The 13,102-nt window shown below is 33.2% G+C and overlaps 1 pseudogene; it reads left to right on the forward strand.

Annotated features, from left to right (window-relative positions):
* LOC149159988 (large ribosomal subunit protein uL6-like) overlaps positions 1 to 12,127 on the forward strand; it is a 92,976-nt pseudogene extending 80,849 nt beyond the window's left edge.
* The last annotated feature ends 975 nt before the right edge of the window (positions 12,128 to 13,102 follow it).

A 13,102-nucleotide genomic window follows, 5' to 3' on the forward strand; every position in this document is an offset into this window, starting at 1 on the left:
CATATAATGTGGAATTTTTGATTTAGAATTTACAAAAGTTATGAACTATGAACATTCCAAGGAAATGTGGGACAAGCTTATTTCTATCTATGATGGAGACTCCAAGGTGAAGAAGGTAAAAATCCAAACTCATAGAAGACGATTTGAGAGCCTTAAAATAGATGATGAAGAAGAAATTGCAACCTTTTTCCTCTGAGTGGATGAAGTTGTTAACTCACTCAAGGGTCTAGGTGAAAACATTGAAGAAAGTAAATTTGTCCAAAAAGTTTTGAGACCACTTCTAGAACATTTTGATTCCAAAGTTAGTGCCATAGAAGAAATAAAGGAAATGGATACCCTAAAAATGGATGAATTTCATGGGATTCTCATTGCATATGAAATGAGAAAAGGAGTATCAAACCCTCAGGAAGCTGCATTCAAATCTTCAAAAACATTGAAAAAGGGGAAAAATTGGAATTATATCACTCATGATTCTAATACTAAAATAGAATTAGCACAACTCATGAAGAAACTAAGGAAAGTGTCTAAACTCAAAGACGAGTATCCTCTCATTTATTTCAAGTGTGGTAGAATAGGACATTATGCTGCAAAGTGTCCTCATAAACATGATAGAAACGATGAAGACAAATACAAAAAGAGGATGTTCAAGAAGAAAGGATCAAATAAGAATAATTTCTTCTCGAAAAAAGATGACTCCGATGAAGAAGAAGTCATGATTACAAAGAAAAAATCAACTAAAAATTCTTTTCTACTAAAAAAGGATAATGATGAGTATGATGAAGAAGATGACTATGTTGGAAGTAGTGAACTATTATTCATGGAATTTACAAATGATGATGAATCTGGAAGAGAAGAAGAAGGAAATGTGGATGAATTACTAATTAGTGTTGTTGAAGAAAATGAGAAATTAAGGAATAAAGTCATTTCTCTCAAAACAAAATAGGAAGAAGTAAAAAGGAAGGAAAAATTGTTGAACAACAAACTAAAAGAAAGAGAAGAAATATGCAAAAGACTTGAAGCTGAAATTGTCTCTCTAAAGAAAGAGTTTAATCAGGTTAATAAGAGCTTGCAAATTTATCAAACTCTTGATACCATCCTTAATACTCAAATACCTCAACATGATAAGACTGGAATTGGTTTCAAAGATGAATCATAAAGTTCAAAGAAGAATTCCAATGAAGAAATTCAAAGAAGTTATGTTGACATCCTTTGCAAAGAAGAGACGTCGTTCCACCTAGAACAAATATCTACCTACAACAATCCAAGGAATAAAAACAAAATATCTCCAGGAAAGAATATTACATCAAGTCAAGATTATCCAAATAGGTATCAAACTATATTTCTTTTGTATTGTTTCTATTATAAAAAAATTGGTCATCAAGCTAAGCATTGCAAGGCTTATAAGGATAATAACTCAAGGAGATATAAGACCAATTATCAAAACAGGCCGCTTGAACAAGGTCAAATCAAGAGCTATAATTCATTTGATCCTTTGCCTAAGTATGTTCTAGTATGTTCAAAATGCAATTATTTAGGTCATGATGCACAAAATTTTCCACTTATGTTGGAAATAGAAGAATTGAAAAAGGGTGAACCCAGTACAGATAAATGTGGTCTAACTTTATGTGCACAAAGTAATGAAAATCAATGGTTTGTGGATGTTTAAGACACATGAAAGGTGACAAAAATAAGTATATCTCATTAAATAAAAAGGATGGAAATGTATCTTTTGTAAGTGGATCTACTAAAATTTATGGAAAACGAATAGTTGCTCTGGTTAATGGAAAGGGAAAAGCACAAAATGCAATGCTAGTAGAAGGGCTCAAACACAATCTCCTAAGCCTTAGCTAAATTTCTAACCAAGGACATAATGTTATTTTTAGTGATAAATATTGTGAGATAATAAAATCCTCTTGAGGAGAACTTGTGGGAAAAGGAGTAAGAATGCCAAATAACATATACATTCTAAGTAAAATTTAAGAAGAAAAATTCTACATGAGTCAAACAGATGAAAGCTAGTTATGGCACAAGCGATTGGGACATCTAAATTTTAACAACTTGGTTAAAACGAGCAAAACAAGTTCAAAAAAGGACATTCTAAAAATTCTAAAACCAGAACAAATAGTGTGTGGCCCATGTCAACATGGAAAGAAAACTAGAACTTGCTTCAAGGCTAAGGAATACTAAACATAAAAACCTTTGGAGATCATACATGTACATTTATGTGGACCAACCAGAAATCCAACTCTACAAGGTGAAAGGTACCTTTCTCTATTTGTAGATGACTATACTAGAATGATGTGGGTATTATTTATAAAATTTAAATCTAAAGCTCTTGAATGTCTTAAGAATTTCAAAGATCTTGTGGAAAATAAAAAATAATAAAAAATCAAGGGTCTTAGAACATATAGAGGAGGAGAATTTACTTCAAAGTAATTCAATGATTTATGTAAAATACATGGAATCGAAAAAGAACTTTCTTTACCTACAACTCCTAAACAAAATGGAATAGTGGAAAGAAGAAACAAAAATGTGCAAGAAATGGCAAGAACAATTCTACTAGCAACGTATTTGCAAGCCAATTTTTGGAAAGAAGTAGTTGTTGCAACAATGTATACCTTGAATAGAGCCCAACTAGGACCAAATAATGATAAGAATCTGTATGAACTATGTAAAGGAAGACCTGCTTCAGTAAAATATTTTAGAATTTTCAGAATTAAATGCTTTATTAAGATCAATGATGATTCACCATGAAAGTTTGATTCTCATGTTGATGAAGGAATATTTCTTGGATATTCTACAAGGAGAAAAGCATACAAATGCTACAATAATCCACTATGAAAGATAGTATAAAACATTGATATGAAGATTGACGAGGCACTTCCAGAAAAGGAAATTGAAGCCTATGAAGAAGATTCTATTATTGAAGAATATGAAGAAGATACAAGAAAGGAATAAAAGGATCAAGAAGTCAAAAGGATCCATCTCAAACTCCATCAAAAGTAAAATTTGTTCAAAAAAACCATCAAGAAGAACATATTATTGGTAATGTAGATGATGGAATACAAACCGGAAGAATGATGACAAATACACCAAGAAAGGATGATGTTTCCTTTCTATCCATGGTAGAACTAGAAAACATTTCTCAAGCTAGTAAGGATCCTCATTGGGTAAAAGCTATGGAAGAATAAATGTTTCAAATAAAAAAGAATGGAACATGGGAACTCGTACCTCGTCCAAAAGAAAAAGAAAAAATATTGGAACCAAGTAGGTATTCAAAAACAAAATGAATGAATATGGAAGGATCGTTAGAAATAAGGCAAGGCTTGTTTTCAATTGATACTCACAAATTGTAGGAATTGACTTTGAAGAAAAATTTTCCCCGATAGCTTGATTGGAAGCTATAAGAATGTTCTTTGAATTTTCTTATTCAAAGTTTTCAAAGTTTATCAAATGGATGTGAAATCAACATTTCTTAATGGTGACCTAATGGAAGAAGTTTACATGGAGAAACTAGGAGGGTTTGATCTAGCAGAAGGAAAAGATTTCATTTATAAATTAAAAAAGGCATTATATGGATTAAAACAAGATCCTAGAGCTTCATATGCAAGATTGCATCATTATCTACAACAACAAGGGTTCAAAAAGGGGGTGGGTGGAAGTAACCTCTACATGAAGATAGACAAGGATAAATTAATAGTCACTCTTGTATATGTTAATGATCTGATTTTTGCCCATAACAATGATGAGATGAGTCATGAATTTTCTCATAACATGTCTAAGAAATTTCAAATTTCTATGATTGGTGAATTATCTTACTTCCTTGGACTAGAAGTAATTCAAACTAAATCAGGTATGTTCATATCCAAAATAAAATATGTTAAAGATATGCTTAAAATATATGGGATGAAAGAATGTGCTATTATGACCACACTGATGACTAAAGATTGCAAATTAAGCAAAGATGATGAATCCCCTTCAGTAGATGCAACTCTTTATAGATAAATAATTCAAGCTCTTCTATACTTAATTGCTTCATGACACGTTATTATGCAAGAAATAGGAATGGTGACAAGATTTCAATCATCTCCTAAGGAATCTCATTTGATGGTTGTTAAAGAATTCTAAAATATTTGAAAGGTACTCCTAATTTTGGCCTATGGTATCCTGAAATCACAACTCTTACTTTGACAGCTTCCACCAATACTGATTGTGCTGGAAACATAAATGACCATTAAAGTACTAGCGGAAATGCATTCTTCATGGGAGACTATCTTGTATCTTGGCTCAGCAAAAGACAATCATCCATATCTCTTTCCACAACTAAAGTTGAATACATAGTTGTTGCATATTGTTGTAAAAATATATTGTGGATGAAGGAAGTTCTTAAACATGTCAACATAGAAACTAATAAACCAATCATTATCTATTATGACAATACCAGAACCATCAATATTTCAAAGAATCTGGTAATGCACTCAAAGACAAAACATATTCCAATAAAATACCATTTCCTCCAAGAACAAGTTGCAGAGAAAGATATCTAATTGGAATATATGAATACAAAGGAACAAATTGCAGATATTTTCACAGAACCCCTACCATGAGAGGCATTTGAATATCTCTGCCAAAAGATGGGTGTCATTTATCTTGCATCACATTAAGACAACACATTGATAGGGGAAGGAGCACCATGATAGGGGGAGTAGCATGACAAGAAGAAACTTGATAAGGGGAGTAGTTGGACACCCCATTTTCCATTGATGTCAAATGGGGATAAAATGTTGGAAGAGGAGAGAATATTGCCATCAATGACAAAGGGGGAGATTGCTAGTCAGAATTTTCAGAATTTTGGTTGGAAAATAAGATGAATACCTAGCGTTTTTGAAGATGCCCTAATCCTAATAAAGGAAGAACACACTTGGAGCCCTAAGTCTATGAAGTATAAGATCTAGAAGTTCACATATATTATTTTTTATTAATGGTAAAATGAACTTATTTAAGGATGGAATTAGAATAGGCTCGTAAAATACAATGATATCTTTCTAGCGAGCACTTACACACCTTATAACTCCTCATAAGCTAAGAGAAAATGATTTTTCAAGTTGGAAGATAATAATTTATGCTAGCTAACATGATCCTACATGTGCAAGTCAGCTCCTCCTCAAAGGGACATGTCATTTCATTAAAGGTAAAAACATGTATAAATATATGTTTGAACTCATCATTCTAAGCATCAAATAGGTGAAGAAAAACCATTGGAGCAGAAAATACGACTAGTTCACAATTCGTGAACTAGAAAGTCTAATAGAAAGAAAAATGGAGGAGCCTTCTAACTATGATTGGATTTATCTTTGACGGGTGAGAGGCTCGGATTATTAACCGATAGTGACTCGAACCTGTGGTAACTCAGTCTGTGGAGTCTCAGACCTATTGTGACTTGACCAGTGGAGGCTCAGACATATTCTAGCTTGGACCTATAGAAGAATTATGGAGCTCGTATGTGTGACCATTCAGACTCGGGGCTTGTAAACCGTGCACACTCTTGAACTGTGAAGAACTTATGTCCTTAAGCAATGAATAATTGGAAGGCTTGAGCAGTAAAGAACTTGGAGGCTTGTAAAGTGAATAACTTGGAACCCAAGAATGATGAACTTGGAATCTTAAATAGTGAAGAACTTGAATTTTGGATAATAAGGAAGACTCCTAATTAGATCTTAGACAATGGGAAAAATTAGGTGTTTGTGGTAGTCTTGTGCACTGATTGTTTAACTATTGAAGGAAGTCCTAAAGCTTTTAAAAGTAGTTCATTTATACATTTTGTTTATTTACCGATTTGGAAGTTGGAGGGTTGGAGCCCTAGAGGTCGGAGCTTCATAAAAAGAAGGTTGGATCCTTGCTAAAAATAGGTTTGGAGCCTTAGAGGTTGGAGCCACATGAAGTCCAAGTTGGAGGTTTGAAAAGTACAGGTAGGAGCCTAGTGGATTGCAAATTGGTGTCTTCATCTAGGGTTGGAGCCCTCAACATTTTTGTACTCAATTTACTGTAAAAATAGGATTGGTTTCCTCATCTCTTCTTAATAAAATTCCTATTATTTACTTTTTGGTTGTTCTTGTGAAGAACCTTAAGTGGCATTAATTATAACAATTGAATGGAATATTTATTTACCCCCCTCTCAATATTTCAACAACAAGAGTCTGGAAGAGGAAATTTTACTCCATAATCAGAGATCTGTCAACTTACATTTGTCTTCAAGCTCACAGTAGACTTTTTAGCACCCTATAATCGTTTTCTCGATGTTATAACTCCAATCAAACTAATAGTGAATCTCAATACCTAAATATTTTTATTAGGAAACCTTATCAAAATACGTGTTATCATATAAAAAATTATCATATAATATTTTAAATTAAAAATGTCTTAATTCCTAAAATAAAATCTTTATATAATTTTTCTTATTTCAAAGTACTATGAATAACATTTCTTTCAAATAATTGTTAATATATATTTATTGTGCTAAGAGGCGAGGCACATTCTACAACCCAGTATGACCCCAATGTGTAAGTATGCCACGTTGTCAAAAAATAATAAAAATATTTTTTACTAATGTCTACCAAAACATTATTGTGCTGAGAGATGCATTTTACAGCCTAGTATGACCTCAATGTGTAAGTATGTCACGCCCTCAAAAAATAGTAAAAATATTCTTTACTAATATCCACCACAACATTAGCTTTAATCTTAAATTATATATAAGTTTTTAATCATATAAATGGACTAAGATTAATTATTAAGATATAACTATGTATTATTATATAATTTGAATAGATAATAAATTATATCATGCATTTAATAGTTCCTTTATCATATACGTGAATTTTAATCGCTCATAAATTTACCTTTAACAAAAAATTTACCGCATTAAAATTCCACATTAAGTAAAATATTAAACATCTCTACTGAGATTTACTAAAGCTAATAGCATCTCTTAAATCAAAGGAAAAAGGTTAATTGCACACAAATAATAAAAAATCTTGCTCCAAAACATTGTAATATTTGTTTTGATTAAATATTTGTAAAATGAGTCTTTAAAGGGAAAACCATATCTTATGGATATGTTAAAGTCTTTGAAGACATAAATATTTCCACAACAAACTTCTAATATTTTAAAATATTAAGTTGACGTAGTTTTATTATAATATTTGTTATGATGTCATAATTTGCTTTATTATGTCTAATATTAATATTATTAAATTTAATTTGATATTCGATTTTTTATAGTATAATATATATTAATATATCATGATATATATATATGTGTGTGTGTGTGTGTGTGTGTGTGTGTGTGTGTGAAGGGAAGAGCAAAGACATAAAGTGATATAGGTGGAGATATAGAGGGAGTGACAAGGGAGATATGGAGATAAAATGAAAAGGAAATACATAAAGAAAGAAGAGTGGAGAGAGAAAGAGAGGGAGTGACAAGGGAGAGATGGTGAGAGTATGTGTATGTTTTATGGTGAGATAAAGAGATAAAGAAGGAGAGATGGAAGGAAGGGGGAAGAGAAAGAGAGAGGGAGGGAGATATTTACAGGGTTGGAGGGTGAAGAGAGAGAGAAGGGGGAGAGAGAAAGAGGGAGGTGAGAGAGAAAGGGAGAGAGAGAACGTGAGAGAGAGAAGGACCGAGGGAGAGAGAGATATGAAGTTGGAGGGAGAGAGAGAGGGAGGTAAGAATAAATACATAGAGGGAGAAAGGTGGAGAGAGAGAGAGACAGAGTGATAAGGGAGATAGAGAGAGAGGGAGAGAGGAGAGCAAGAGGGAAGAGAGATAGATGGGGGGAAGAGAGAGTGAAGGGGAAGAGAGGGAGAGGAAGTGGGAGGGATAGATATATAGATATATAGAAAGAGTGTGTGTATTTTGGGGGTGATATAGATATAAAAAAGAGAGGAAGAGGGTGATAGAAATATAGATGGAATATGAAGAGAGGGAAGAAGATATATATATATATATATATATATATATATATATATATATATATATGGAGAGAGAGTGTGTGTGTGTTTGATGGGTGAGATAGAGAGACAAAGAAGGAGACATGGAGGGAGATATAGATATAGATGGAGGGGGGAGAGAGGGAAGAATATTTCTTGTACTATATGCATTGATTTCAGTGTAGATGATGATTTCTAATCCTATTTGATTGCTTGCACTAGATGCATTTATTTCAATGTAGATGTTGATTTCTAATTATTTTATTGGTTGCACTAGATGCATTGATTTTAGTTTAGATGTTGATTTCTTAACCTATTTGATTACTTTATCTAGATGCATTGATTTCAGTGTAGATGGTGATTTATAATATTATTTGATTGCTTGCACTAGATGCATTGATTTTAGTGTAGATGTTGATTTCTAAACATATTTGATTTCTTGCACTAGATGTATTGATTTCAGTGTAGATGTTGGTTTATAATATTATTTGATTTCTTGCATTATATGCATTGATTTAAATATAGATGTTATTTTCTAATCCTATTTAATTGTTTGATTTAGATGGATTAGATGTTGTTAATCTTGAGACTATAAATTATTAAAAATATTTTTCAAGAGTAGACGGATGAGGGAGAGAGGGAAGAAGATTTCTTGCACTAGATGCATTGATTTCAATGTATATGATGATTTCTAATACTATCTCTTTTCTTGCATTAGATGCATTGATTTCGGTGTAGGTGTTGGTTTCAAATTATATTTGATTGCTTGCACTAGATGCATTGCTTTCAGTATAGATGTAGATTTCTAATCCTATTTCATTGCTTGCACTAGATGCATGGATTCAAGTGTAGATGTGGATTTCTAATCCTATTTGATTACTTGCACTAGATGCATGGATTTTAATGCAGATGTGAATTTCTAATCCTATCTGGTTGCTTGCACTAGATACATTGATTTCAGTTTAGATGTCGATTTCTAATCTCATTTGATTGATTGCATTAGATGCATTGATTTTAGTGTAGATTTTTTTTCTAATCCTATTTGATTGTTTGCAATAGATGCATTATTTTTTGTTAATATTGAGGTTGTAGATTATCAAAAAGAATGTTTTTCAAGATATATTTAGTAATACATAGAGGGACACTATTATGCAATAATTAGCTGCCAAAAGTTTCGATACCTAGAATTAAAATGAAAAATATGTGTAGAATCAACTCCCCTGCAAAATGCAACTTAATCCTTGACAAGATACCCTCCCTTCTTCATCACCAACTATCTACTAATAAACAATTACATATATTCAAAATATATTCAAAATTAATAATAGAGTAATTGCATACAACAATGTATTCAAAATATTTATAACAGGAAAATGTATTTTATAAACATCAAAACAAATCAAAATGTTCTTCTAGTAGATGTGATAATTTTTTGGAGAAAAAAAATAATATAAAGATTTTATAAATCTGACCACTCATTAGAAATAAATCAAAAATATATTATTTCTTAGCTTTGAAAAATAGATTATAGATAATAAAAAAATAATCAAAATATCCTTGAAGGAAATAAATTATTTCAAACATAAACAAAGAAACAAATTATAAAATAAAAAATACATTATTTCTTGACTTTGCAAAATAGACTATAGATATAAAAAAATCATCAAAATATACTTGAAGGAAATATAGTATTTCAAAAGTAAATAACGAAACAAATTGTTTCAAGAGTAATCTTGATGCAGTAAATTATTAAAACTAATCTTCAAGATATATTTTGTAATATTTGGAGGAGTAATATTTAGAATTAATTAGTTGTCAAAAGTTGTGATACCTAAAATTAAATGAAATGGATGTGCAATATCAATCCTCTTGCAAACTATTGACAAGATTGTCTCCCTTCTTCATCACAAACTAATTAATAATAATCAATTACATACACCTAGAAAAGTATCACACAACGAAACATTCACAAAAATTATTATCTAGCTCCAAACACATAAACACAAACCACTCAAAGTATCCAAGAAAAAACGTAAAAACCATTCAAGGAAAGCAAAGCAGACAAAAATAAAGAAGAGAATGATATGGTCATGCCAAGAAGGAAAACATGATGTGAATTGTGAATTTTAGCTCGAACATATACATAATAATGATAAGATAAAAACATGACATTGTTTCCCTCACCTGGAACCATCTTAGATCCATCGAACACTAGAATGATCCATCTAATGTCGAATCTGTCATGCACCGGGAGGGATCAAATCCCTTAAGGTGCAAAGATTTCTGGGATTTGATTCCTCTTGGTGCATGATAGATCCAGTGTTAGATGGATCTAAGTTGGTTATAAGTTCAACATGTTATGTAGAAAAATTAAATCTGGGTAGACGTATAATTTCCTTTCTCTTGACTACCTAAATATCAACTAATTGACAAATAAGTACAGACATATTTTAATTATAAATTTACCTTTTATCATTTTATATAATTAATTTAAAAATGCATTTCATAGGTAATCAATGAACATCATTTTTGTAATTTTTTATATTATTATTAAAAATCATTATTATATTTTTTATTTTTTAAAATAATTTTATTTTTTTAATGTTGTTTTTAAATTTTATATATATGTGTGTGTGTGTGTGTGCGCATGTGTGTGCTTGTGTGTGTGTGTGTGTGTATATATATATATATATATATATATATATATATATATATATATATATATATATATATATTATTAGTATTATTATTATTATTATTATCTAATTTTAGGGTCACGGCCAAGCCAGACACTACATTGGTATATGAGAACCCCTTGTTTGTGGGACAAGGGACCTACCTCCCCACAGTGATTTGACTACTATGTCTACGAAGGCATATGTACTATAGCCTCTCTGGTCTTGAAACTGTGACCTCTTAAGAGGAAACACATGCTCTTAACCATTAGATAAATATAAATAAATATTTTTTCAATTATACAGATAAATATATAATTTTTCCTAAAAAAAGTTAATTAAATTTATATTTATATCCAATAATGAGTAGGAATAATTGTTACCATTCGAATTTAGATTAGATTCCTATAAAACTATTTTAACATGATTATATTTTAAATATATTCATTTTTTTTTCTAAATTATGCTAAATTCTATTACTGTAAAATAATGGTACACTGAGACTTCAGCCTTTGCATATCCATCGCATAGTTTAGGGCAACAACCAGCAAAACGGAGTTTGGACTGCCCATAATGGGAAACCAGTCCAGTTCAGAAATAAGATTGCATGAGTTATCTCGCTTCCCATGCAGGGGAAACCAACAATTATGCGTAGTATTTAACCATTTTTTCTGAAAACATAAAAAGAAATCATCCAAGTAACGAGATGACGACAGTTTTCCTAAAAAAATCCATAAAAAACATTATCCTAATTCCTAGAACATGAGACTCGTAGACACATGGCAAGTTGTGTGGGTGATCAGGTGTGATGTGGAGGCAACGAATGTTCCTCATGCTCGCGAATCAGGTGTTGTGCAGAGGCAACGGGTGTACCTCAACAACGAAGCACCTGTATTCATCCATGTCATCTTTTTCCTTTTGTGAAGCCCTCACGTCCTCTTCATGCTGCGCCTGGTGTTCCTCCACAACAAAACATCTATAAGGATCCATGTCTTCATTAGCTTGATGGTCTTGGTCCTTCTTCTCGTCAATTTTCTTGTCCAGAGGAGAGTACTACTTCAGCCGTGTGCAATGTGTGCTCTCCTTAACTGTAGTTGGTTCCACGCTGGTATGGCATCCACCTTCCGTGGCTTGCTCCTCCTTGTTGGAGGTGATGGAAGGTGTGCCCCCGTTGGCTCTTGCAGGCTTCGTGCTTGAGTGGCATCCACCTTTTGTGGCTTGCACCTCCTTATGAAAGGTAATGGAGATGGTGGCAATTATGATGGGCTGGTTCAAGGAACAACAGTAGAAGAATTGGGTTGACTGGAGGGGCAACTATGGATTAGAGGGAATTCCACTGGGTGGCAAAGCAGAGTGCGTTGGATGGAGGCGGAGAGGTCGTGAGTGGCCTCTGCCACTATGGGTATTTGGGTAGTGGCCTGAAGTCAAATGATCCAAAAAGGAGGTGGTTTCAAAGGCTGTAACCGGAGGAGAGCGGGGAGATCTACCTCTACTGCAGCCTCTGCGACTACACGTTCTATGGCGAGTTCTGGGCATATTGATACCAGGGGTAGGAGAATGTCTACAGGTAGACAGCTAAGAGTGATGAGAGGGCATAAAAGGTTAAGAGGTTGGCACAGAGGAAGGATTAGCTACAGACACCGAGTGGAAGATGAGATTGCAAATCAGGCTTTGAGCAAAGTGAATTCCCGAGCCAAGATCAGTGCAGCAAAGGATGATGCAACGCCTACCTGTAGCAGTGTGAGAGCTTGGTGTTGCTGGTGCCTAAGGAAATTCGCATTGTACAGGCAAGGGATAAGAGATGGGGGCGGTGGAGTTAATTTCACCGAAGGTCACCATTGAGCTAAGCCGAGGTAGGTAGATGCAAGCGGGTTGAAGACAATGCCAGCTTAAATGCCATTTATGGCCAGCGTTAATACATTTTAGAGATTGGAGTGTAGGGTTATGCAAGGCCATGTGGCAGGGCCACTTTCCGTCCTGTTCTTCCTCCAACTTAATATTTGTTATGTGCACCCGCATCCAGGAGTTGTGCTTCCTTGTGGACCAAGTCAGTGCATGCTTGTATTTGAGTTTGATCATTTAAAATGTTGATGGCTCCGGATTGGAGTACCTGATCATGTTCAACTCCTATGTTTGCCAGAAGATCTGCAACCTTGTTGTTCTCTCTCTTGATGTGAATGAAAGTGGTGGCTCTTCTATTTTTCATCCATTGCTCTATTAGTTCGAGCCAAGCTGCTAGTCTCCAGCTGGTGGCGACTCTCAAGGCCGGGGTTCCCATTTGTATTTGGGTAACCATGTTTATGAGGATTTGAGAGTCCCCTTCTATTATAAGAGGATGGAAGTTATGTTGATGCGCTAAATTCATACCTTGCCATAATCCTTCCAATTCTGCTGAGTTATTTGTGTCCCATCCAATTGAACCAAAATATAATAGAAGA

The sequence above is a fragment of the Pinus tabuliformis genome, chromosome 5_2 (genome assembly GCF_031772625.1).
Source record: "Pinus tabuliformis cultivar Carrire ecotype Pingquan chromosome 5_2, CPIR1, whole genome shotgun sequence".
Classification (NCBI taxonomy): Eukaryota; Viridiplantae; Streptophyta; class Pinopsida; order Pinales; family Pinaceae; genus Pinus; species Pinus tabuliformis.